Genomic DNA, 26,595 nt, shown 5'->3' on the forward strand with positions numbered 1-26,595 from the left:
ATGCAATGAAAAAACAAGTGCTGGCAAGGATGTGGAGAGATTGGAGACTTTATACACTGCTGGTGGGAAAGTAATATGGTACAGCCACTGTGGAAACCAGTTTGGCAGTTCCTTACTATCTTGTTGATGAGTTTAATGAACAGAAGTTCTTAATTTTAATAAGTTCTAATTTATTTAATTTTTTAAAAAGATTCTCATTTATTTATTTATTTATTTGAACGAGAGAGAGAGAGAGAGAGAGAGAGAGTGTGTGTGTGTGTGTGTGTGTCTGTGTGAAGGAGCAGAAGGAGAAAGACCAGCAGGCTCCCCAGTGAGCATGGAGCCCAATGCAGAGCTTGATCTCAGGACCCTGAGATCATGACCTGAGCCAGAATTGAGTTGGATGCTTAACCGACTGAGCCACAAGTCCAATGTATAAATCATTTAAATTGGAAAGTGCTTTATAGGTCTGATGGAAAAAAATCTTGGCCCATTCTAGGTTTGTCTTTCAGAAGCTTTATTGTTGTACATCTACATTTAAGTCTATCATCCACCTGGAACTTATTTTTATTATTTTGTTTATAGTGTGAAGAAAGTTCCTTTTTTTTCCATGTGAACTTTCACCAAGTAGAACTGGGGACTAAGCCCCAGGTTTCAAAAATATTGTCTTACCTTACTTCCAATAGTGTCTGTCATAAATCAAGTAACAATATATTGTAGGCTTGTTTCTGGACTCTTGTATTCTCTTCCACTGATCCATTTGTCTCACTTTGAACCATTACCCCACTGTCTTAATTATTGTAGCTTTATCGTAATTCTTTTTTTTTAAGTTTTTATTTATTTAAGTACTCTCTATACCCACTATGGGGCTCAAACTCACAACCCCGAGATCAAGAGTCAAATGCTCTTCCAGCTGAGCTGGCCAGGTGCCCCTATCATAATTCTTAACATCTGGAAGTGTGAATCTTCCAATCTTGACATCATCAAGATTGTCATGGATATTCTTGGCCCTTGTTATTTCCATATAAATTATAGAATTAGCATATCAATTCCAACAAAAAAGAGAAACCCGTTGGGATTTTGATTGGGGTTTTGTTAAATCTGTATCTTAATTTAGGGAAAATGACTTTACAATATTGAGTCTTTCAGTCCATGAACATTATTTATTACTGCATTTCTTTAGGTCTTGTACCAGTCAGGGTTCAGTGAAGAGACAGAAACCAGACCAGTTACTTGAACAAGGATAATTTCACATGAAAGTGTGTTAGCTAGTACAACTAGTAAAAAGGTGGATAGTTATTTCAAAGGGTAGAACATGATTCTAAGGGGTGCAGAGGAGTAACTGGAGAAAGCAGTGAATAAGTGAAGATACTTAGAAGGACCCTCTCCTCATTGCTAGACTGAGATTCAGACCTGATTGGAGGTGTGGCTGCCATAGAAACATCCAGTCCACTAGTGATGGAGAACAGGAAGGTGTGGGTGACAACTGACCTGCAGGACTGGTCTTACTGGATAGAAGGAAGGAGGAGGAAGGAGGACATGGGCTGAACAGCTGGTCTACAGGACTTCTGATGTAGAGGTAGAAGTGGTGATAATGGACATTCTTAACTCATTCCCAGCCTGAGAGGAAATGTTCAATATGTCACCATTATGTATGATGGCTCTAGTTATTTTAGCTACCCTTTATCAAAACTGTCTTAGTGTGCTAAGATTAAGAGTATTTAACTCTTCTCAAATGCTTTTCCTCATCATTGAGATGAATCCTTTTTTTTTTTTTTTTTTGGTCCTTTGTTTAATATGGAGAATTTTTAGTGATTTCTTTGCAGACCTGAAACTTTGTACTCTTAGAATAAACCAGAGTTGGTCATGATATAGCATCCTTTTTATGGAAGTACTGCATTTGATTTCATAATATTTTGTTTGGGAGTTTTGTATCTGGGTCTATGAAAGAGATTGGACTGTAATTTTCTTTTTTTGCAATTTACTTGTCAAGTTTTGGTATCTGGGTGATTGTATCAAGGTCATGCTGACCTCAAAAAATGAGTTGAGAAATGTTTCATCTTTTTATATTTTCTAGTAGTGGTTTGGTGAGGTCAGTATTACATCTTTTTAAAATGCTTGGAAGAATTTACCAGTGAAGGTATCTGGGCTTGGAGATTTCTCTGAGGGAATGTTAATTACAGATTCAATTTCTTTAATAGATACAGAAGTATTCAGATGTTTTATTTCTCCTTGTGTCAATTTTGGTAAGGAGTGTTCTTCTAGATTGTATAGTTTTATATAAATTATTGAATTCTGGGGCACCTGGGTGGTTCAGTTGGTTAAGCAGCCAACTCTTGGTTTCAGCTCAGGTCATGATCTCGGGGTCCTGGGATTGAACCCTGCTTTGAGCTCAGCACTCAGTGGGGAGTCTGCTTGTGGATTCTCTCACTCCCTTTCCTTCTTCCCCTCCCACCCACTTGTACTTGTGGTCTCTCTTTCTAAAATAAATAAATAAATAAATAAATAAATAAATAAATAAATAAATCTTTTAAAAAATAAATACATCGTCAAGTTCTTTTGGCATAACCTTGTTTATAATATTCTGTCTCACTGTTTAGGATAATATTATTTTTTGCTATGCCTGTAGGATCTTGCGTGGCACTTACCAATTTTTATTAGCCTTTTCAGAGAACCAGTTTTGAGTTTTGTTGATTATCTCTATTATAAGTTTCCTTTTTATTTCATTGATTTTTGTTTTTATGTCTGTTGTTTCCTTCCTTCTAGTTTCTTTGAGTTTGATTTGTTGTTCTTTTATTAACTTCTTGAGATGGATACTTATATTATTGATTCCCATCTTCGTTTCTTCTCAGGCATATCCATTTAGAGCTGTAACTTTTTGTTTAACAAGAGTGGTAGCTACTTACCATACTTTCTCCTGTCTTATTTGTATAATCATTCAGTTTAAAATATTCCTAATATCCTTTGTGATTTTTTCTTTTTTGGTGATTAGAAAAAAAGGTTATTTATTTATTTTAGAGAGAGAAAGAGAGAGAGGGAGCATGAGCTGAGGGGAGGAGCAGAGAGAGGGAGAGAACCTCCAACATACTCCCTGCTGAGCATGGAGCTCAGCTTGGGTCTTAATGTCACGACCCTGAGATCATGACTTAAGCCAAAATCAAGAGTCAGATGCTTAACCAACTGAGCCACCCAGGCACCCCTGTGACTTTTTTTCCCTAATTTCCAATCAGGTTTTAAGAGATTTTTAAGTTGTTATTATTGATTCCTGCCATAATTGCACTGTAGTAAGAATATATATTCTACGTAATATTCATCTTTGCACTTTGTTAACATTTATTTTATGACCCAGTGTTCCAATCATTTTGGGTCAGTGCTCCATGTACACTTGAAAATATGTGTATTCTGGTATCATTGGGTGCTGTGGATGTTTCCCACTGATTTATTCCGTTTCATTAATCTTTCTTTTTTTTTTTTAAGCTGTGTCCAATCTCTTGCTAGAGTCCAATGTCAAACAAGTCAAATTCATTAATCATGTTGTTTAGATCTTTATACTCCTACCACTTTTTTGTCTCCTTTTATTAGCTCCTGAGAGAGGCTGTTAAAATATTCCACTACCATTATGGATTTGTCTACTTTTCTTTTTGGATTTTTAATTTGTATATTTTAAAAGTATGACATTATGTGCTTATGAATATAAAATTGTTGTATCTTCCTGGTGGATTAACCTTTTTATTAGAATTTTTCTCTTTATATCAAGTTACATGTCTTGTCTTCAAGTTTGCTTGGTTTGATATTAGTATAACTATTACCTTTCTTTTGGTTATTGTTTTATTTTTTTCCTTCCTTTTACTTTCAACCTTTTTGTGTCCTTATGTTTAGGGTGTATCTCATATGAGCAGCATATGACTGATTCTGATATAATCTGACAAGCTAGGTCTGTTAATTAGAGTATTTGGTCTATTTACATGTAATTACTGATATGTTTGGTTTTATATCCATAATATTGCTATTCTTTCTATTTGTTCTATTCCCCTCCTCTCCTTTCTTGCCTTAATGTGGGCCAATCAAAAAAAATTTTTAATTGAACCAGTTTTTCTTTTATTAACTTGTTACTTATGCCTTCTTTTTGTAGTTCCCCTGGAAATTAAGACATACCTCCTTTGTTTATTAGAGTCTGATATAAATCAGTATTTATACCACTTTCCAGACAATTCTAGGGCCTGTTACACTTTATTTTCCTTATGCCTTTTATGCTTTTAATTGTATTTACTTAAATGTACATGTATTTAAAACCCCACAGGAAATCATTGCTCATGTTTTCAATATTCATTTAGATTTAGTCATACTTTTTTTTTTCTATTGCTCTTCAAGTCTTTCCTGCATTTATGTCTGGGATCATTTCCTTTTGCCTTTAGAACCCCCTTTAGTATTTATTTTAGTTGGATCTGCTGGTGACAGATTCTCTCAGTTTTAATTTGTTTGAAAAATAACTTTATTTTACTTTCATCCTTGAAGGTTATTTTCAGTATGTGTAGAATTCTAACTTGGACATCATCTCCTTTCATTGCCTTTTCACTCCCATCACATCTGGTGAGAGGTCAGCTCTCACATAGTTGCTTTGATTCTAAACTGCCTGCCTTATACAGCACAAATGGGGGGAAATAGCTACAGTGTTTTTGGATCACTTCTCATTACATCCTTGCCTTGGGAAGAATAATTTGGGCCTTCAACTCCTACCTGTTTTGACATTCCCAAATACTAATTTTTGTCTCTCGCCCTCATGAAGCATCCTAACCACTTTGATAGCTTCTCTGCATTTTACTTTTATTTTATTTTTTTTGAGTGAGAGAGAACACACACGTGTGTATGCATACATGTGTGTGACCTGGGTGGGTGGGCAGAAGGAAGGAAAGAGAATCTTAAGCAGACTCTACAGCCAGCACCTGAGCCTGATGTGGGACTTGATCTCACAACCTGAGATAATGACTTAAGCCAAAATCAAGAGTTGGGCACTTAGCTGAGTGAGCCACCCAGGCTCCCCAGCTTCTCTGCCTTTGAACAGTGACCCTCTGCCCTGCCTCAGAGCCTCCCCCCATGATGCTTGAGAGTCATCAATGTCCTAAGGGAAAAAGTGATGTGCACAATGTCAGGCTCATCTCACTGAACTTTCCTTCTTCCTTTTTTTTTTTTTTTTAATGCATGCACATTAAAAAAAAAAAAAGATTTTATTTATTTGAGACAGAGAGAGAGAAAGAGAAATCACAGTAGGGGGAGCAGCAGGCAGAGGCAGAAGGAGAGGGAGAGGCAGACTCTCCGCTGAGCGGGGAACCTGTCACCGGGCTTGATCCCAGGGATCATGACCTTAGCTGAAGCCAGATGCTTAATTGACTGGCCCACTCAGGGGCCCCTGAAACTTACCTTTTTTGCAGGATTTTTGTCCTGCAAATACTTGAGGCACCCCAGGGATTTCACACACAATTTTTTTTGTGCTTGTGTCCTGTCTGGTTTTTCTAGTTACATGTGGTAAGAACGTTGGTCTGCCTCAATTACTCTATCATAGCCATACTTGGAAGTTCCATCATTTGTTTCTGCTTCTGAATGCTTTCTCTGACACACTTTGCCTTTTATTTATGTTTCTGGTCCCTTGCGACTTCTGTTTTCTGCTTGTTGTCTCCCAGGGCTGCTGGTTCTGCAACACAGGCTGTGCTTTAGCATAATTGACGTCTCCTGTGGTTGTGGCAACGTGATGGCCCCACAGTCCACCCTGTGAAGCCCAGCATGATATGGGTCCTGGCTTACTCTCCCAGTGCCACTTCCTATCCTTTCACCATTAAGAAGTAAGCTTACAACCCAGAATGGGTAGGAGAGTTGGATCTTCATGGAGGCCTTTCTTAACGCCTCAGCTTGGTGGTTTTAGCGAACTCTCATTAACGCCCTGCATCATTTCTTTCTAGCTCTTTTCACAAATGTAATTTGCGACTTATTTGTGGAATTGGCTCAGTAATTTATCTTTTTCCCTCCAGAATGTCATCTGGGCCATGAAAACAGTGACCTTGTCAGTCTCATTTATTGATATCCCCAGTATCCACCACAGTGCCCAATACATGTTTACTGAATTAATTTGAGGCTTATAATGATAGGAGATGAGAACCAGGTTGGGGGAACTAACATTTGTTACAATTTTGCTATTTATCTTATTTAGTTTGACCTTACCTCCTGGAGGCAGACAGTGTTGCTGTTTTGCATAGAGTAAACCATGGCTCAGAGAAATCCTGTTATTTTCCTAAGGTCACATCTTTGCTAAGTGCCTGATCTAGAAATCAGTCCCAGGCCTCACCAGTTCAAAGGGAACCTCAACTCTGGGTTGTTAAATACTTCTCAGCATTCCATCCTTTTTGTATTTCTTTACTGGCTTTTCAATCTTTATCTGGTACTCCTAGAATACTAGGTTATGGTCAAGGGCTTTACTTGAGAATATAGGAAAAATTAAAGCAGAGATGCAGACAATTTCTTTCTGTTACTTCAAAAACAGATGGTGTGCCTTTTATACTTCCACAGAAAGATTAAGGGGGTTAACCCAGATTGGCACGTAAACTTACTCCCCTCAAATGGCCTAGTTGAGGGGGAAACATTAATTTGTTTAACTTCAGTTACAGAGGTACCTAGAATCATAGCAATAACTATTATTTATTGAGCACCTACAGTGTGCCAGGCACTAAAATAGGCAGGATCCGTACCTTCTCTTCAGTCACCAAATGCCCCTGGAGAGTATCCATTATTATTTCCATTGAACAGATTTGGAAACTAAGACTCAGAGAAGTAAAGAAACTTGCCTTAGGAAGTTTTAGATCTAGAATTTTTTTTTTAAGGTTTTATTTATTTACTCATGAGAGACACACAGAGAGAGGCAGGCACATCGGCAGAGGGAGAAGCAGGCCCCTCTCAGGGAGCCTTATGTGGAACTTGGTCCCAGGACCCTGGGATCATGACCTGAGCCAAAGGTGGATGCTCAACCACTGAGCGACCCAGGCATCCCTAGATCTAGAATTTGAACTCCTTTATGGACTACTATAAAGACTGCTGCTTATCATTACATATACTGATCAAGGCATCAAGCCAATAGAAGGAGCTTAATAATTGTTGTTTGCTTTTTCCAGATTAGTGATGGTATGATGAGCTTCCTAGAAAAAGGTCACAATGTATTGAACGAAGGCTCTTTGTGTTTCTACAGTATCTCCAAATTGACCCATGGAAAGCTCCAAAGGTTTGGAGTCATGACAGCTTCCAAGTGTCAGGTAAGGATTATATTAGTCTCAACCACAGGCTGTATTCTGCTATTTGCTCCAAATATTTTCTGGTTGCAAATGTTATTGATCTGACAGTTTATTTCCCGAGACGCATTAGTTCAAACTGATGTGATATGAAAGTCTCATCCTAAGGAAATTGGCCTTGTGAACAGCTCTCCCCTGGGAAGAGCATGCTGCACTTATGACTTTACTAATATGATGAAGAAGCTGCAAATACAATTAGTGGGCCTGGTTGGTGATTTTCCAATAATGATGTTTGGGGTATATTATTGGTTTAGCAGTAATTGAGCTTAAGATGATCTGAAAATCTCTAAACTGTGTGAAAGTCATTCACAGCTTTGGCTCACTGTAATATTTGTGAACGAGAGTGGGTGTGGGGGTACTGATGACACTTGGATGTGCTGAACCTGGGGGATGTGTCCCTGGACAGCTGCAGCTGGTCTCTCAAATTCTGTGTCCTTTTACTCTGTCACTAGTAAGGTGATGACTTCTTCATAATCTTTTGCCCACTCCCAAATCTCATCCTGATCCTTATCATTTGGCACTCACTACATGTTGTGTAGTTCTCTTATTTCTCATGCAAGTATGATTTGTCTAGTGCACATTACAATTCTCTTTATTGATCAGGATAGTTGATGCTAGCTACCGTGGTAGACAAGACCTGAAATCTCAGGAGTTGAGCATCTCAAAAGTATATTTCGTGGCTATGCAAAGGTTGTCAAAGGCTCTCCTCTATTTGTTGACTCAGGAATCTAGATTCCTTCCATTTGTCATCTCAACAGAGGTTTTTTTTGGAGACCATATTCCCTGGATTTCATGGGTTCTTGTATGGTCTTTGTTTAGGGATGATTGAATAGCAGACTGAAGGTAGAGACCCTCTCTCTCCCTGGAGACATTCCAGGGTGATGAAGTTCTTTTCTCTTCCTAGAGGATATTGGCTTATGTTCAGAGGCAGTAAACCTAGAGATAACCCCCATATCCCAGAGACATGTACTTCCTTTCCAGGGTAAGGAGTTCTCTCTCTCCAGAGGGAAGGACAGGCAGGTAACCAGTAGCTTGGTAGAAACTCAGAGTCTCCTCTAAGTTCAGGGTTCTCCAGTGGTGCAGTAATCCATGTAGAGCAAGGTCACGCTCTGCTCACTCCATGCCATTATCCAGTTTCGTATATACACATTCTTCTGTTTCCCCATCCAAACCACTTTTACAGGGGGCTGTAATGGGTGCCAAGCAGAGCAGTTCCACATTCCAGCAGAGAATCATAATGCAGTTGATGACTAAAGGAAGTCACAGGTCCACTAATGGTGAGAGGATACACTTGAAGGTTTTTTCTTTGAGTTATCAAACATTGTTAACATTAATACTTGGCTGCTATATGATTATCAATGTAACTCTTTAACAGTGAGTGCAAATATAATACTATGGCAAAAGATATCTATCTTGAACCATAAAATGCAAAAGATTCCTTAGTAAGCCTGTCCAAGTCCACAAATATCTTTTGAGTGCCTATTTCATGCTGGGCACTAGGGCTACATTGCACCTAACAAAACAATATTGCTGCCTTCGAGAAGCCTATGGTTTAGTGAAGAACTCCTTGCCTTCACTACTGTGCAGAGTCAAACTGTCTTACATTAGGTTCAGTTAAAGGAATACACATCTGTTATTGAATCCACCCTGATTCCTGCATAGTATGGTTTAGGTTACCTGCCTAATTTGTTTTGTAAATGGTTCTTCCACTTTCCAGCTCTCTTTCTCAACCCTTTCCCTTTCTATTCCTTGGGATCTACAAGCTCCTTAATAATTAAATAGGGGCTATCTCTGTCAAGACTTGTTTGGTTGCAAGTGACAGAAACTCCCAACTGGCATAAGCCACCAAAGGGGATTTTAGTGGATTCTCTGAGTGAACTGACAAATGGAGCTTCAGGCTCAGATGGATCCAGGGGCTCAGCTGATGATTTCAGGACTAAGTCTTTCTCTTTCCATTTCTCTTTTATATTGTCTTATGTATTGACCTTTCCCACATGGTGACAACAACAGCTCCATTCCATGTTACCTTTGCAACACACATCTTACAGATGAAGAAATTCCCTGTACTTAACTTTAAAAAAGTCTAGCATTGAATCAATCACTCTGACTCGGGGGAAGGGAGTGTTTTGGCCAAATCTAGGTCAGGTTGTTATGGGCTGAATTGTGACTTCCTCAGATTCCTTTGTGGAAATCCTAACCCATAGGACCTCATAATGTGAGTGTATTTGGAGATAGGGCCTTTACAGAGGTAATTAAGGTTCAGTGAGGTCATAGGGGTGGACCTTAATCCAGCACGACTGGCATCCTCATAAGAAGAGGAAATTAGGAGACAGACACAGAGAGGGAAGACCATGTGAAGACACAGGGAGAGGAAGGATATCTGTGTCAGGGAGAGAGGTGTCAGGAGAAATGAGCTCTGCCAATGCCTCGTTCTCAGACTTCTGGCCTCCAGAACTGTGAGAAAATTTCTGTTGTTTAAGCCACCCACTCTATGCAGCCTTAGCAAAATAGTACACAGTTTCCTTCCTTTAAATTGGGGTGGATTTATTTAGTACCCCTTGAACCACCCTAGAGAGCAGGAGTAATTAGTCAAAGGAAACCCAAGGAGCTGTTACCATAGGGAAGAATAATGAACTCTTGGTAGGAAAAAAAAAAAGAGATGGATCATCTACCACTGGTCAGATTCATCATAATTTTTGGACATTCGTGATGCATTAGGCTTAGAAACACCTTATTGAAATGCTTAACAACCCCATGAGGTAGATACAATTATTGTCCTAATTTTACAGATGAGGAAACTGAGTCTCACACAGATTAAGTGAATTACTCAGGAACGTGCAATCAGCAAGTAGTAGAATCAAGATTGATATCCACACCTGTCTGGCTGCAAAGCCTTAGCTTTTTATCACTGTGCTCTTTGGAGAGCCAGTGACAGCTAGATTCTGCTGCTTTCCTACTCCAAGATTGAAAAGCTCTGACTTGAGGCAGGGGAAGGAAGTATGTTAATATGTTAATTAGGGAAAATTCACAGTCTGCAGAATTCGTGAGTCCATTTTCAGAACTATTTCTGATCTGGGAGAGCCTTTGACCCAGTCAAGTTAATGAACATTGCAGAACATGAAGTAATTGCTGTTGTTCCTCAAAACTGGGGGCAGGAAAATACCCAGTAGCCCAACCCACCCCAACCCTGACTCCTGAGGCTAAGGATTGGAACACCAAAGCCTCAGCAAGAAGACCCAATGGAGAAACTCCTCAGTTCATCTGCTCCTTCCAGTCCTGTGTGTTTACAGTGTGTTCTGTTCTGTGATTAGCTAGGCAAGCCCCGTCCCTGTCTGAACTGGGGGCGTAAAGTCTACAGCTAAGAAAGAGATCTGTCCTGAATTTTATAAATAGGATTTCTAGTTTGAAATGCAGGCTGATATTTGAATGTTTTACTAGGAAACAAATTCAGAGGCTGTCAGACTGATACATGGTCATCGTACTTTTTCCAAGTTGTTCTGATACTTCTGTTGAAATCATCTGGTGACCCTAACTTGTAAATCCAGCTGGTCTTTGTTAGGACTCAGTGGTAGCAAGAAAGGCCAATCCATGCAAGCCAGTTCACAAACAGGATTCAGGGTCTTTGTTACTGAGTATTTATCATCTGAGTCCATGACCTGGTGAAGTTGTACAGAAAAGCAAAAATTTGTCATTAAATTTTTTTTTCAATAATTATACAACTTCAGTTATTAAAGCTTTTACTGATTATATTATGTTCCCTAGCATGAATCCTTTTTTAAAAAAAGAATTTATTTATTTATTTGAGAGAGAGAGAGAGAGAGAAAGAAAGAGAGAGAGAGCATACACACCAGTGATGGGGGAGGGGCCATGGAGAGGGAGAAGCAGACTCGCACTGAACAGGGGGCTGGATGTGGGGCTCTATTCCAGGACCCTGAGATCATGACCTGAGCTGAAGGCAGATGATTAATCAACTAAACCACCCAGGCACCCCTAGCATGAATCCTTTTCTGCCGTGTTCACTCTCTTGTAGCTCAATTTCTCTGAAGGACCCCCTGAATTGTGAATGCCTATCATATGTCCTGGAATGGATTGCTGGTTCTTCCAACCAACAAATCCTGTCAAAGAAAATCAGTCTTTCACTGTCTGACCCTGGTGCTTATGCAATGTAATCCAACTGCAAATGGTCAATTGAAAATCTTGCCCAGGGCAGCCCGGGTGGCTCAGCGTTTTAGCGCCGCCTTCAGCCCAGGGCATGATCCTGGAGACCTGGTATCGAGTCCCGCGTCGGGCTCCTTGCATGGAGCCTGTTTCTCCCTCTGCCTGTGTCTCTGCCTCTCTCTCTCTGTGTCTCTCGTGAATAAATAAATAACATCTTTAAAAAAGAAAGAAAGAAAATCTTGCTCTGCCTTCAGCCTAAGGCGTGATCCTGGAGACCTAGGATCCAGTCCCACGTCTGGCTCCCTGCATGGAGCCTGCTTCTCCCTCTACCTGTGTCTCTGCTTCTCTCTGTCTCTCATGAAAATAAATAAGATCTTAAAAAAAAAAGAAAAGAAAATCTTGCCCAAGATGTAAAGTTCCATGAAGCTGATGAATGTGGTGTTGAAACATGCCTAAAGAACAGAAAAATCACAGCGAATCCAAGAGAATCAGGTGGCCTTTGAACAACATCACAGGGTCAGCCACACTGGCTGTTGTGGTCATTGCTCTGGTCAATTGATACTTGTCTCACACTGATTATTAAATATTTTGAATATCATATCAATGCAAAAAAGAGTTAACAGTTGAAGAAAAAAAATGACAAGGAAAGTGACATGGTGAACACATCAAAAGAGAAAGATTTAAATATCAAAAGATTCTAACGGGCCTTAGGAAAAATTGGTGAAGCCCTTGAATATTTTTTAAATGACCTTTTTGCTATCATGCTGTGAAAACCAAACCTGAAGTGAAGGATTTTGTGACAAAAATTACACCAAAAAAAAAAAAATTCACTGCTTAATTCATTTTTCGTTCTTCATAAGAACTCATGCATAGTTGAAATGGTAACCTGAATTTTGTTATGTTGATAAGCTCAGTTTCATTTTTCAAGATAAAGTTCCAAATCAAACCCCTTTTCTCTTCCATGATTTGCTCTGAAAATTTGGGCTCAGTATTATGTGAGTCATTCTAAATGTTTTCTATTGAATGGATTTTCCTCTCAGGGAGGTGGGGATGGGGGAGTCCTTCCTGCCTTTTCTCATGGAGCTGCATAGTGTTCCCTTCTACTTCTTGCTACACTGGCTCCATTTCCCTGCTTGTTGTCACATCTGTGTGCCTCCTCACTCATGGTGTACCTGGTAAGTTACCCATGTTTTATACCATGTGTCTTCCCTCCCCAGCCATACCTTCTTAGACCAGTGGTAGCCCATGATACAATAGCAGCTATTCTATAGCCTGGCCAAGGCCTAGACTTTATAAAAAGGACGTTAGATGCACTAACTGCATTCACTCTCAAGAGTCTCTAAGGACTAGAGTCAGATTTAGTAGGATACCATGATGACCTGATAGTAAATCAACACAACATAGAGAGTCCCTGAGGTCATGTTGGGCCAAATGAAAGCTTTGGGAGCAAGAGTCAGTAATTCAGTAGGATAGTCACAGGCTCCAGAGTCCTTTACCTAATGCTTTTCTACTGTGTCATGTACAGTGGCCACATACTCATCCTTCTCTGGTGATAGTACCCTAGATTTTCTCAATCCATAAGATTTGAGTGAAACCAACCCTATCAGATCCAAAGTCATTATGTGACCCAGGCCCAGCCAGTCAGCTCATTATCCCCTTGGCCATAAGAATTGGTTAAAGGATGGACATATTGCTCAACTTGGGCCAGTAACAATCAGGAGAAGGACCTTTATTTCAAGAGTTAGGAAGAGCAAACCCAGCAGGGGGTACACCTGAAGCTGCTTGCAGCCATCTTGTTGAGAAATGAAGCAAACTGCAGGAGATCAGGACCAAGAGGCAGAGAGAAAATAGGTCCTGCTGATGATGTTTGAGTTGCTGGATCCTGCCATGCCTGAAACTGGAAGGAGTCTCAGACTCCCGGCCAGCATTTCTCCTGTTTGCTAAGTTAGTTCAAATCGGGTTTTATGTCACTTGTTACCAAAAGAGCCGTACCTGACACAAATGCTTATTTGATTAGGATAACAATAATCCCTCTTAACCATTTTGAGGCACTTTTGTAGCTCTCATCTCATCAGATGCTTTCAACAGCCCTATGATGCACAGGGTAAGGATCTTCATGAAGGTTGCTGCCAGGTCCAGGGAGCTACAGCAGTGTTTTATCAAGTCCTTGGAAAGCACAGGGAGTGAAGATTGCCTTCTGAGAGTTACACCATGAAGTCAATATATTATAGATCAAAGCAGAGCAATGCAAAGTCACCTTAAAGAGACAGGATGGTGAGCCCTGCAAGACTTGTCTGTCATGTGATTGAACTTATTAACATATTTAAAGAAATACTGTATCCATCATGATCTGCCACAGAAGCCTGGAGGACAGAGAGTTGCAAATGCCAACCTTGACTGCAGCCACTACAGTTTGTTTCAATGGAGAAGGAGTCTTGATTTTTGAATATTTCTTGTTCTAGCAGCAAGGCTCGATGTAGAGAACTGCTTTCAACTACAAGCCATGGAAAAGCAGATTGATAACTATGGTCAATTAAAGGTGGCTGAGACTTTCTTGCCATCCTCCCATTAAAAGGCAGGATCTCTTTCCCTTCCTCCTGAATCAAGGCTCACCCTGTGACACATCTCAAATAAAGAGAATGAAGAAGTGGGGCTGTGTCATTTCCAAGCTGCAAAAAGTCTGCAACTTCTACTGTTGCATGCCTGGAAGATTACCTTTTGGAACCCAGCTGCTGTGAGAAACCCAGGCCATTTGGAGAAAGGCTGAGCTGTCAGCCAGCTGCCAGTCATGCAGATGCACTGCTTTGAGCATTCCTGCCAGTTGAACCTCCAGATGATTGCAGTCCCACCCAACCCCAAATGGGCAGAATAACCATCCCACTGAGCCCGGTCAACTCACAGACTCATGAGAGGTGTTAAATGGTGTTTGTTTTAAGTCACTAAGTTTTGGGGGTCATTTGTAATAGTGCAACAGATAACTGAAACAGTAATGGTTTAAGCAATAAAAGCATTTAATGAACTTCTCAGATGGAAATTCTGGATGTAGGAAGTTCCAGTTCTGGAGCAGTATGTCAACAATGTTATCAGTGATCCCATGTTCTTTCTTCCTTTCTATTCCATAGTTCTTAGGAAATTGGCTTTTCATTTTCCTCATGGTTTCAAGATGGCTGCTGCTGCTTCAAGTATCACATCAACTTTTAAAGCAAAAAGAAAGGAAAAGAGTACCTGTGAGCTGTTCTCTTGCCTCCTGTACCTTTTGCTGGAAGCCCCTCAGGTGACTTCCATTAGGTCTCATTGGCCAGAGATGACCACCCTTCTTTCCAAGGAGAGTGAATATATGCTTATCTAATCTCTACAGTATGAAGTGGCCATGAGAAAGGAGGTTGACAGTGGCCTTTTGGCAGCAACAAAAAAATATCTGCCACAAGATAGATGCAGATATTGCCAGTTGCCAGTTGACTTATGATAGTTATAATTCCATCTGGAAAAAAAAAAAAGCTCATTCCCAACCATTTCTGTCTGTTGCCACTAGACATTAAATGAATGCATCCATTTCTTGTCCCAATTTTATACATCAAGAAACAATATTATTATTCATTTTATCAGGCTAGTCTTCTTACCAGGAGATAAGGTACTGGTTGTATAGATTTTCTGAATCAATCTCTGTGATAGTAATCTCTCTTTGCAAATAAGTAAAGTAGCCATCTGGTTTATACATCAGTCTCAAAGTGTGGCTAATGTGAGTCTAACCCTGAGGGATGATACCCCTGTCAGTGTGTTGAGAGAGCCAGGTTTCCATTGTTTGTAAGGATCTGGGTATAATCACCAACCTTCATACTATCATATGAATCTCTTTGGGAGACAGCTTGCTGGTTCCTTCTTCTGATGGAGACACAACTGACAGCTGAGCAAAGACATCTGGAATTACTACAGAGATGAGATTGAATAAGGCTGAGTGGCCATTTGTTCTGTTCCCTGAAGGAATTCAGAAACCATGGTGATTTCAGGTTGATGGAGATGTTGAGCTCACCACTCAGGCTTTATGATTCTATCGTGAGCTAAAACAGTCTGTCTCATTAACCTTGAAAGTCAGTGTAATGGTTAAGAGCAACATCAGCTCACATGTGCCTGTTGGCTCTACTGCATACTGACTGTGTGACCTTGGGCAGATGTTTTCTCCTCTGTGAGCCTCAGTTTATTCATTTGTAAAATGGAGACAACATTCAGCCTTGCAAGGTGGCTATAAGAATTGACAGGTGTGATGTATGCATAGTGCTTGGCAGAGTATCTGGCTGGACATGGTACTCACTGAACAGTGGCTGTTTTTATCTCTATAGACCTTATGTCTGAACTGGAGGTTAGAAAACCTGGTCACCTGCACCTGTGCTGTCTACATCTCTAAAGGCCCTTTTCATATACCCAGTAGTGGTTCAGGGAATGACAGTGGTGCCCAAACCACCACCATTGCATTGAGTACGATAAAGAGAAGAAATGCAAGATGTGCTCCTTAGGCTCAGAGAAGTTCTATTGTGGTTGGAGAGGCAATATACAAAATCATGAAATGGTTAAGGAACCGCAAGCAACATATCAAGATGAGGGGTAGCCCCGAGTGCAGTAAGGGCTGACTCTGTCTCGTGCATCCTGTCCTGATATAGTGGGAATAGCATTGGACTTGAAGTTAGACAGCCCTTCCTGGACACTCCCCATCTCAGGCTGGGTTAGAGAACACCCACTGCCCTGGGATTCCAGCTGTGCTCATCACTGAAATGTAATTGTTCACTTGTCAGTCTCTTCTGTTAAATTGGGAGCAATGGAGGGCATTCATTCATTTATTAATTAATTGAGCAAATATTTATTGGGTATCTGCTATGCACCAACTACTGCTCCAAGAAATGAGAACAAGACGGCTATTACCTATATCCTTGAGAACCTCATGGGAAGTTGCATGAAAGACAACAAACAAGGAAATACGTAGCTACATACAATGTTGAGTGGTGGTAAAGCACTGGGAGAAAATATAGAGCAGGATAAAGGGTGTAAGTAGGTATGAAGATGTGCCACCCACATCCCCCTTCAAAGTAGGATTTGCTGTTCAGCTGCGGGGAGGGTGGTCAGCAGATAGCCCCCCTGCTCCTCCTCAGGGTTTGCTTGAGTGGCAGAGAGCCACCTTGCCCAAGCTCACACCTTTCCCAGGGCAACCTGTATCCAGTGCCAACGTGAGGCTGGGTATGAAAGCCTGGCCATTTCAGCCTGACTCCGGACATGCCTGTGGTGTATACTTGCTTGAAGAGCTTGTTGCTGGGGTGGATGGAGCTATGTTGAACGGATGTCATAGTTTATCATCCATCTTTTGTCCACACTTGCTTTCCCCTCAACACACCACACGCCATCTCTGTGTTTGCTTTAGGAAAATCCAACACGTGGCAAGGTGATGGAGCATCGTGGCATGGAGACGCTTGCAAATTTGGATGAGGTGGTTGGGGAAGTCCTGCCTGGGAAGGTGACATTTGAGCAGAGGCCAGGAGGTGAGGGGTCAGCTATGTAAAGATCTGGAGGAACAGTGTTCACAGGCAGAAGGAATAGCAGGTACAAAAGCCCTGAGATAGGAGTGTACTTGGCACATTTGAGCATCATCAGCAAGGCAGGCTTGTGGGCTGAATGCAGATGGAGAGGAGTCAGCTGTCCCACATGCCAGGACAGCTCTCCTTCAAATCCCAACTGCCGGCATGTAGTAGCCTGAATGTCTATTAAACTAACTTCCTTGTCATTCTAGCTCCTCTCCTCTCTCCACGTGTGGCCTTAGACAAGTAGTTATTTAACCTTTCAGTGCCTCAGTTTCCCTGCCTGTAATCAGTGGCAAAGGTGGGGCCCTTGAGCTCTGATTTAGAGATTTTGTTACCATACCATCTTCTCTTCTTTTGATCCCAATCTCCCTCTCCCCTCTTCCTCTAGGGATTTGGAGCACACCTGGTCCCACCTCCAGCTTCTCAGCAGATGGTTCCTACTAGATGGGCGACTGCTCTTGGCAGCTCATCCCTAGATCTCAGAACCCCTGAGCTGAGAAGCAGCCACACCGGGGCGGTGAGTGGGGGAGGTGGCAGAGAGGGAGAGAGAGAGAGAGTTAGATTTCTCTCCTCTGATAATAAATAAACCCGATTAAGGCATCCCCACACCCGTGGGGCAGGGTGCTCCTTTGGTGGGCCTTATTGCTTTGATAAAAACCGCAATATCTGAAAATTGTCTCCGGCACCCGAGAACTCCCATTTTATGACTTGCACGTGCCTGGGATAAATTGCTTTTGCTGCTTCGTTATATATAATTCAGGTCTTTATGGATGCTGGTGGGATGCATAGTGCTCTCCTGTAATGATTTATTCATCTGGGGGAAGCAGAGTGCACCCACTGGGTTCTGCCCAGCCTGTCTGACAGCTCGAAGGGTTGGCGCTACAGGCACATGTTAGATTTGGCTTGAGAAAGAGGAGCTGTTGTGGGCTGTTTGGCTTTCCCAGAAAGCAGACCTGGCTGGGTAAGGACCACTAATCAGTGTGAAGCTTCCTCTAAGGCAATGGCTGGCTGAGTTAGGGGCTTTGTCGGAGGCAATCTCAAGCCTCCTCACCTCCACCTTGGGGATGTAGGGTGCTTTACAGATGAGAAAATGAAGTCAGAGAAGTTATGAGACTTGCCCAAGGTCACCTGTTCAAGCAGTGAAAGCCTCCTCATAGCAAATGGGTCAGCCTTCATTTTGTCTGTTTGCATCAGGTACTGCACACACATAGATTCACACCCTCTGCAGCACCCACCTGTGAGATACAAGTGATCTACTTCTCCATTTTACTTTCTCATTGGACTGACTAGGTTTACCCTCTAGAAATTGGATGTCTGGGATTTTAACATAAGTCAGCATTCATTCATTCATTCCTGTGTTCATTCATTCATTCACCTCTCTGTACCTCATTTGTCAGCTGGGGAGAATATTAATACTTACCTTGTGGTGTCATTGTAAAGATTAAATGAGGGATGAGCAAAACGAGTTGTCACACATAAAGTGCATAGAGCAGGGTCTGGCCAACAGACAAATGTGCAACAAATTTTAGCTGTGATGGTAACTCTTTTGTCATTCACTCCTTTCGTTCCACAAGTATTTTTAAGTAGCCCACTGTATGTGGGAACTCTCCTAGGTACCCTGCACACATGAGCTTATTTTCAATCTCAGCACTACCCTACCCTCATCTCACAGTTGGAGAAACAGCTCAGAGAGATGAACTAATTGACAGTGGTCCCCAAGTAGGAGGTGAGTGAGTTTTATTTTCCAAAGGAGGTCAGCGTTCATTCATTAGTGCATCGTGTGTGGGCTAGGCACTTCATATATTTCTGTTGACTTATGAGCATGAATGAATGAATGCAAGGGTAGGTAAGCTTGGTTCCTGTCCTTGAGACACTTAAAATCTTTTGTGTGAGGTATAGGCAAGTAGACAGGAGATGACTTTATTTCATGAATTCTAAGATGCACATTTCCCCTCATATGAGCCTCTCTGAGATCTGGATGGATCTTCTAATCAATGGTGTAAAATCACCATTGACCAGCAACAGTCAGGGTGAGGTGCGCCTTGCTTGGAGTGGGCCTATATCTTTTAAGAATTCTTATATCTCTAATGCTCTAAATGGCATAGAGGATGACCTCTTGTACAAAAACCTGGACAGTGGGCACTCATGACTTTAAAAATGATTTAGAAGGCCTGGACTTTGCAGTGTAGATGTTTTTTTGGAATATCTTAGCCAATATATTTTGCTTCTTTTTTTTAAAGTATGTGTCAGCATGATATGTGATAAAACATTGATGTCTAAATTAAGTCTAAAAGCACTTTTTAAATAAGTAGAAATAAACATTCTCAGTGATAAGGAAGCACCATGACTCCTAGGCATATACCCAAGAGAAATGAAAAACTATGTCTTCATAGAAACACGTACACAAATGCTTATAGCAGCATTATTCTCAATTGCTCAAAGATGGAAACAACCCAGATGTCCATCCACTGATGAATAGGTAAAGAAAATGTGTTCTCTCCCTACAGTGGAATGTTATTTCACCCATAAGAAAGCATAAAGTACTGATACATACTACAATGTGGGTGAACCTCAAAAATGTTATGCTAAGTGAAAGAAACTAGCCACATAAGCTCACATATTCTACGATTCTTCTCATATCAAAAAATCTGGAGTAGAGAAATCTGGAGAAAGAAAGTAGATGAGTGGTCACTTACGACTGGGTAGGGATGAAGGGGTAGGGGCAAGGGGTTGCTAGCTAACAGATATAGGGTTTCCTTTAGAGGTGATGAGACCCATCTAAAATGGACAGTGGTGGTGATGGTTGCACAAGTCTGTAAATATACTAAAATGCATTGAAATGCATGCTTTCAGTGGACAACTTGTATGGTTTGTGAATTATATCTTCGTAAAGATGTTTAGTTAAAAAGGGAGAAGCATTGTGCCAGAGTCTTTCTTAGGGTTGCACACAATTGTGGTGGTGGCTTGAATTTGAAGAAATTTGGTATAAAGTAATGTGATCAGTATTATGTCAGGGGTAAAGATGGGGCTGTGGATGTACAGCTGGCTCCAGCCTGGGGACCAGGGAAGGCCTCCTGCAGGTGGTGATGGTGGCAGTGCCAGTGCCAAGCCTGTGAGGATAGATAGGGAAGTGGAATGAGAGTGACCCAGGCAGAGGAAGTAGCACATGCAAAACCTGGGAGGTAAGACTGTCCTTTACTTTGGGGATCTGACCTCTTCCTGCACAGATGGCTGCCCCTGGGGCAGGGAGTGTCCTAAAGATGAATAAGTTTTGGTCTGTGCTTTCCAGGAGCTTGTGTTCTGGCAGAGAGGATAAAACACATACACCCATTCTCCCAGGTCACTCTCAATCAGTGGTGCATCCATATGTTCAAAAGGTGGCTGGAGAGTCACTCCTGGCTGAGATTTTGAAAGCAGGAGAAGTTGTAAAAGGCAGTTTTCACACTGCTGTTGGGATAGTAAATGCTACAGCCTTTTCAGGGGACAGTTAACTTGGTAAGGGGCATTACCTTTCCACCCAGCTGTCTCACAACCAGGCATTTATCCCAAGAAATGGTCATGGTGACCCCCACTTAGCTAGCTATTCACAGGGATGTTCTTCAGCCCCGCTGTGTAACAAATGGCAAAACACAGAATCAATCTGGATTTATGATGAGGGAGCCCTCAACTCAAGACACAACAGCACTTTCATCAGGTGGGATCCCAAGGCCGGCAGATGTGCTGGTAAAGGGCAGACCCCCTGGATGTCAGATGCAACTGCATTGAAGCCAAGGCTGTATCCCAACCTTGGCCTAAGCTTCGGTTTCCTTGTGTGTAAAATGGGGGTGATGATAATAGAACTTACCTCTTAGAGGAGGATTAAAGGCTCAAAAACATGAGAAGCACTTAGGACGGTGTGCAGTGAATGAATTCTAGTGTTATCGATTATTATGTTATTATGGAGCTAATAAAACAGATGTACTTGAGGTCTAGTAAATGACACTGGAAGATAGTTAAGATCAGTTATTGAGTGAAGAAGCCATTAGGAAGAGACTCCATTTGTACTGTGTGTGTATGTGTATAATTTATTTATTTATAAAGATATCTCTATATTTTTTTCTTGTTGCTTTTATGAGGTTTCCTAAAGTTTTGAAAGAGACATCAAAGTCACATGTCTGACTGCAAGAAAGCAAAGCACCTCCCAGCCCATCATCCACCAGCACGTGGGAACCCTTTCTGGAGGCTTCCCCAAGCAGCAGGGCTCCAACCTGAAGTCCTTTTGCTGTGACACAGAAGGAGCGCAGTGCAGGCTGCTGGGTCTAAAAATAGGCAGAAGGAGTTGAGTCTGCCTCTGCTGCTCCAGCTCTAACAGTTCTGATGCAGCTCTGTGGTTGACAGAGATCAAATGTTGCTTAAAACCAGGCAGGGCTTTTATTCCTCCAGCAGCTTGAGACTTCTCGGTTCAGCTGGCAGACGTAGGGGAGCTGGAGCTCACCATTCTGGACCTCTTGCCAGACATTTCCAGTATTCTTGGGGGAATCCTGTCCCTTGGGGCTGTGGGTGCCGCAGAGTCACCCCTGGTTTGGCAGACAGCTTCTGCTCCAGGAGAGAGGGCTGCTCACAAGTCATGAGACAGAGCTGTCAGTGGCCCCAAGAGGCCAGTTTCACTTCCAGAATACCTGTTGTGTTCATTCTCTGCTGCCGGGATGAGCCATTCTCAGTTTTTCCTTTGTGTGTGTGTATGGGCGGGGGATATATATTGATTAAGGCTAAATTGAGGGCATTACTGAAATATTTCATGTGATTTTGTGGCTTGGAGAGAATAGAACAGAACTGGGAGTTAGGAGACCTGGATTCTGCTCTATATAGTTGAGGAACATTTTGGTTTGTTTTGTTTTTACTTTTAAATGCTTTTTTTTTTTTTTTGAGACTTATTTATCCATTTTAGAGAGAGCATGAGTGAGAGAGAGTACGAAGTGGTGGTGGGGTGTAGGGGAGAGACAGAGGGAGAGGGAGAAAGAGTCCCAAGCAGACTCATTGCTGAGCCTGATGTGTGGGCTTGATCCCATGACTCTGAGATCAGAACCTGAGCAGAGACCAAGAGTGGAATACTTAACTGGCAGTGCCACCTGAGTGCCCCTAAATGTCTTCTTTTAAAATTGAGATATAACACCTACACAATAGGGAGCATAGATCAAAGTGCACAGCTTGATGGATTTTACATAGGAATAAATGTGTATTTATATAGCCACCCCAGCTGGCTGTCTCATGCTCCCTCCCAGTCAGTATCACCCCAGGGTTGACCCCTCCCCAGTCACCTTTACTACAGGTTAATTCTGCCTGTATTGACTTCCTATAAATGAAATAAAACAGAATGTACAATTCTGTGGGCTTCCCAGCACACTTGGGAGGTTCATGCATGTTCTTGTGGGTAGCACTAGGTCCTCCTTTTTCATTACTGTGTAGTACTCCACTGTATAAATGTCCCACATTTTTCATATGTTCTTCTGTGGTTGGGCATGTGGCTTGTGTCCAGTTTGTGGCTATTATGGGTAATGCTGCTATGGGCATTCCTATATACCTCTTTTGGGGGACATGAGCCCTTATGTCTACAATCATTTCTTTAATTAAAAACTACAGGAGTCTCATTACTAATAACCCAGCTTCCACTGTTCCCCTGTTTAATCTATACTCTATAGAACAGAGTGATCTTAAATAAGATTGTGTGACCCAACTAGTTAAGCCTCCAAAGGCTTCCAGTGCACTTAGAACAAACCCCAGGCTCTCTATTCTGGCATGTAAAAATGCTACATGATCTGCTCCTACTTGTTATTCCTGATTTTTCTGGAACCATTCTTCCTCTCCCTGGGCTTCCATCACTGTGGTCTTCTCTCAGTCTCAGAGCCCAGGCTCCCACAGCCAGAACATGCTGGAATAAGTCTTCTGGTTCTATCTCTAGCTTCCATCATTTTCCAAATTGGATATATATTGTACCCTGAGAAAGAATTTGAACCTGCAACTCACCTCATTTTTCTGAGGGGCTGGACTGCTCATCCACACCTGAGCAGGTGCTCAGCCCCACCAGTCATGGGCTGGGGGTGCCTCTAGCATCCTTGGAGAGCAGGAAGCATTGTAAGTGATCACCCTGTTGCCTTTGCTCCCCTGCCCAGGCTGAGTTACTGTCAGAGATAAGCCGGCCGATATTTCATTTGGGGAGATATCATCTCTCTAGCTATTTCTCCGTAATAAGCTTCTAGTCATTGGAGATGGAGCAAACCTTATCTCCTTCTGCAGATGTGCCTACCTGCTTCCCAGCCCCTTGCACAGCTGTGTTCTCTGGAGGCCAAGATTCCACCCACCTACTTGAGATAAAAAAAAAAAACCAGTACCCCACCACCCTTTGAGTAGGCATTTGTAATGTGCTGTGTCTATAGGGATATGGTCTTGTTGGATGTCAAAATGTATTCTCTCAATGTGAGGTATCTAGGGACAATCTTTATGCTCAGATTTCAGTTGGGAAATATGAAGCTCAGAGAGGTCAAGTGACATGTCTAAAGTTATAGATGGAGCATGGGCTTTGAATTAAGGTGGGCAGGATAAGCAGGGATCAAGAGTTCCAAGAGAGATTCGGGTATGAATTTTGATTACTTTGCTAACTACTAAGTATTACTCTTGAAAAAAGGACTTAATTTTTTTGCACCTCTTGCATCATCCATGAAATAAGAGAAACAGAAGTTGCTATGACACAGGATTATTATGGAGATTAAAAGAGCTGATATTTTGAAAGCATATTCAGCACAGACTTTGGCACATGGTAGCTGTTCAGTAAGTGGGGTTGTTACTATTTCTTTTCCCTGGAGAAAAAAATCTAGTTTTCCTCTTACCTTAGGAAATGTCTAAGGTAAGTTTGGCAGGTAGGGTTAACAAGACAGGACAAGCAACAGGTTCATTTCTTGGTGCTCCAAGTGTGGTCTGCAAACCACTACTGGGAGCTTTTTAGAAATGCAGTCCCAGGTCCTCCCCAGACCTGCTGAACTAGAACCCACATCTTAAAAAGATACCTTGAGGAACCATGTGTGCCTTACGTGCATATCTAGATCTAGAGCTGGTCTTCTCAACTTGCCCTATGCATCAGGGTCACCTGGGGGAGTTTTCAAAAAATTGAGATGTGTGGGCCCCTCCCCCACAGATTTTGGTTCATTGGTTTGGTCTAGAGTCTGGGTATCCCTTTTTGGCTGGGGACAGGGTTGGGAGTGAACTTTGTTTTCTTTTTCTTTTTTTTTCTTTTGGAGAAGGATCATTTTCTTTTTCTAGTTTACAAGAGTTACATACTGAGCATATATTATTTATATGATCAGAAAAACATGTTATTTGAAAATAAAGTACTCATTCTGCAACTTTCTGTCAAATGGTACAAAAACTTATATATTTGCCATATGGCAAGATATTAATTGTATCATCTCAGTGGGAGGAATATGAAGCCTTTTTTTCTTTTATTGAAGTATAATTAACATACGGTGTTATATTAGTTTCAGGTGTACAATATAATGATTCAACAGTTCTATACATTACTCAGTGTTCACCACAGTAAGTGTAGGTACCATCTGTCACCAAACAATGTTATTGCAATCTTACTTACTATATTCCCTATATTGTACTTTTCATCTCCGTGACTTATTTATTTATTTATTTTAAAGATTTTATTTATTTTTTCATGAGAGACAGAGAGAGAGGCAGAGACACAGGCAAAGGGAGAAGCAGGCTCCATGCAGGAAGCCCGACGTGGGACTCGATCCCGGGTCTCCAGGATCATGCCCTGGGCTGAGGGCGGCACTAAACTGCTGAGCCACCCAGGCTGCCTATTTTGTAACTGGAAGTTTAGACCTCTTTATCTCCTTTGGGCATCATTATTTTATTTTATTTTAGTTATTTTATATTTTAAAGATTTTATTTCTTTATTTGAGAGAGAGAGAGAGAAAGAGAGAGAGAGAGCGCATGAGCAGGGATAGAAGCAGCAGGGGAGGGAGAGAATTTGACACAGACTCCCTGCTGAGTGTGGAGCCTGATCTGGAGCTCAGTCCCATAACTGCCAGATCATGACCTGAGCCCAAACCAGGAACTAGTGCTTAACCAACTGAGCCACCCAGATGTCCCATGGCATCATTATTTTTAAAAATCTCTCAGTTGACTCTAATGCATACATAGCAAAAGTTGGGACTCCCTAGTGTGGTGGGGGATGACTTGCTTTGGAATTAGACAGAATTAAGTTTGAAACTAAGGCCTTTCCACTTCCTAGGTGTGACCTCAGGCAGGTTGCTTAACTTCTCTGATTCTCAGTTTCTTCATTGTAACATGAGAGGAAGAATCCTCTCTCCTCCCTCTCTGGGTTTTTATGAGGATGAAATTACCACTAATCATGTACAATAACCTGGCAACAAGGTATTACTGTGAATGTACTTATTCTCTTCTGGGATCCCCACTGTGCTAATCCCAGACATGGTATACTGTTATTGCTATCTCTGTTAATATGATTAGTAGCAGTGGTATTGTCTTCAAATATGAAGGACTAGGAGCTCACTGGGGTATGGCAGGAAATATCTACGGGTGGGTTGAGAAAGCAGTCCTGGCAAGGTCAGGGAAATAACAGTCCTTGCTAGCATTTATAAAATGCTAACCATGCACTGGTCACTATGTAAGCATTTCATAAAATATTTTTTTTAAAAATTAAAGCTATACATGTACTTAATTTAGGTCAGTGTTTCTCAGTGAAAGAAGGGAGGTGATTTGGCCTCAAGCAAATATTTGGAAGTGTCTGGAGACATTTTTGGTTGTCACAATTGGTGTTAGTAGTGGGGGTGATAAGTTTGCTACTGACATCTGGTAGGTAGGGGCCAGGGATGCTGCTAAAATATCCTACAGTACACGAAACACCTCCTAGCACAAAGCATTATCTGGTCCTAAATGTCAGTGGTGCTGAGGTTGAGAATACCTGGTTTAGATTCAATTAGTTTTGCAAAGCATGTAATACAAAACAGCAGTTCCTCTGCCCCTCTCTCCCTCTCTCCCTCCCCGGAAGCCACCACCTTTGCCCTTAGGGTGGGTTATTTTGTTTACCTACAGGTCTCGAAATAGCCTGGTGATATTGTACCTTTTTGATGACTCCATTCCAGACTCTATCCCTTGGCCTCTCTCCACGGGAAAGTGAGGACTTAGCTTTCTTTCCTTTCTGCATCCCCACGGCTTCTGCCTTTAAACATGACACCCTCCCCCTCCCCCAGATCCTTTGTAATTTCTGTTGGATCAATATTCAGTGTTTGTATTACCCTAACTGTAAATGGGGTGCATTGCTGACTCTGCAGTTGATTCAGATTGCTTTCCCCTTTTGCAACACCTTCCCTTTTCCCTCAAGTTAATAATTGCCTGTTTTCCCCTTGGCTTTGTGATCTGCGCGCTTGCCCCAGACTCAATCCCCAGCTCTTTGCCAGTTGTCTAAATCTCCTTTCAAGGTATTCAGACCCATCAGGGAGGATATCTCAAGTTTCCCTTTCAGAAGGAGTCTCTCCCAGATCAGGCTGAGTGTTTCT

At 41.7% G+C, this 26,595-nt stretch overlaps 1 long non-coding RNA gene across 1 annotated transcript in view; it reads left to right on the top strand.

Moving 5' to 3' along the window:
- Positions 1-26,595, top strand: part of LOC125753718 (uncharacterized) — a 52,271-nt gene that overhangs the window by 12,585 nt on the left and 13,091 nt on the right. The window contains exon 2 of the long non-coding RNA XR_007406167.1: positions 7,211-7,274. This is a non-coding gene — a long non-coding RNA (uncharacterized LOC125753718). The remainder of the gene's footprint in view (positions 1-7,210; positions 7,275-26,595) is intronic.

This window comes from Canis lupus, chromosome 26 (genome assembly GCF_003254725.2).
Source record: "Canis lupus dingo isolate Sandy chromosome 26, ASM325472v2, whole genome shotgun sequence".
NCBI lineage: Eukaryota > Metazoa > Chordata > Mammalia > Carnivora > Canidae > Canis > Canis lupus.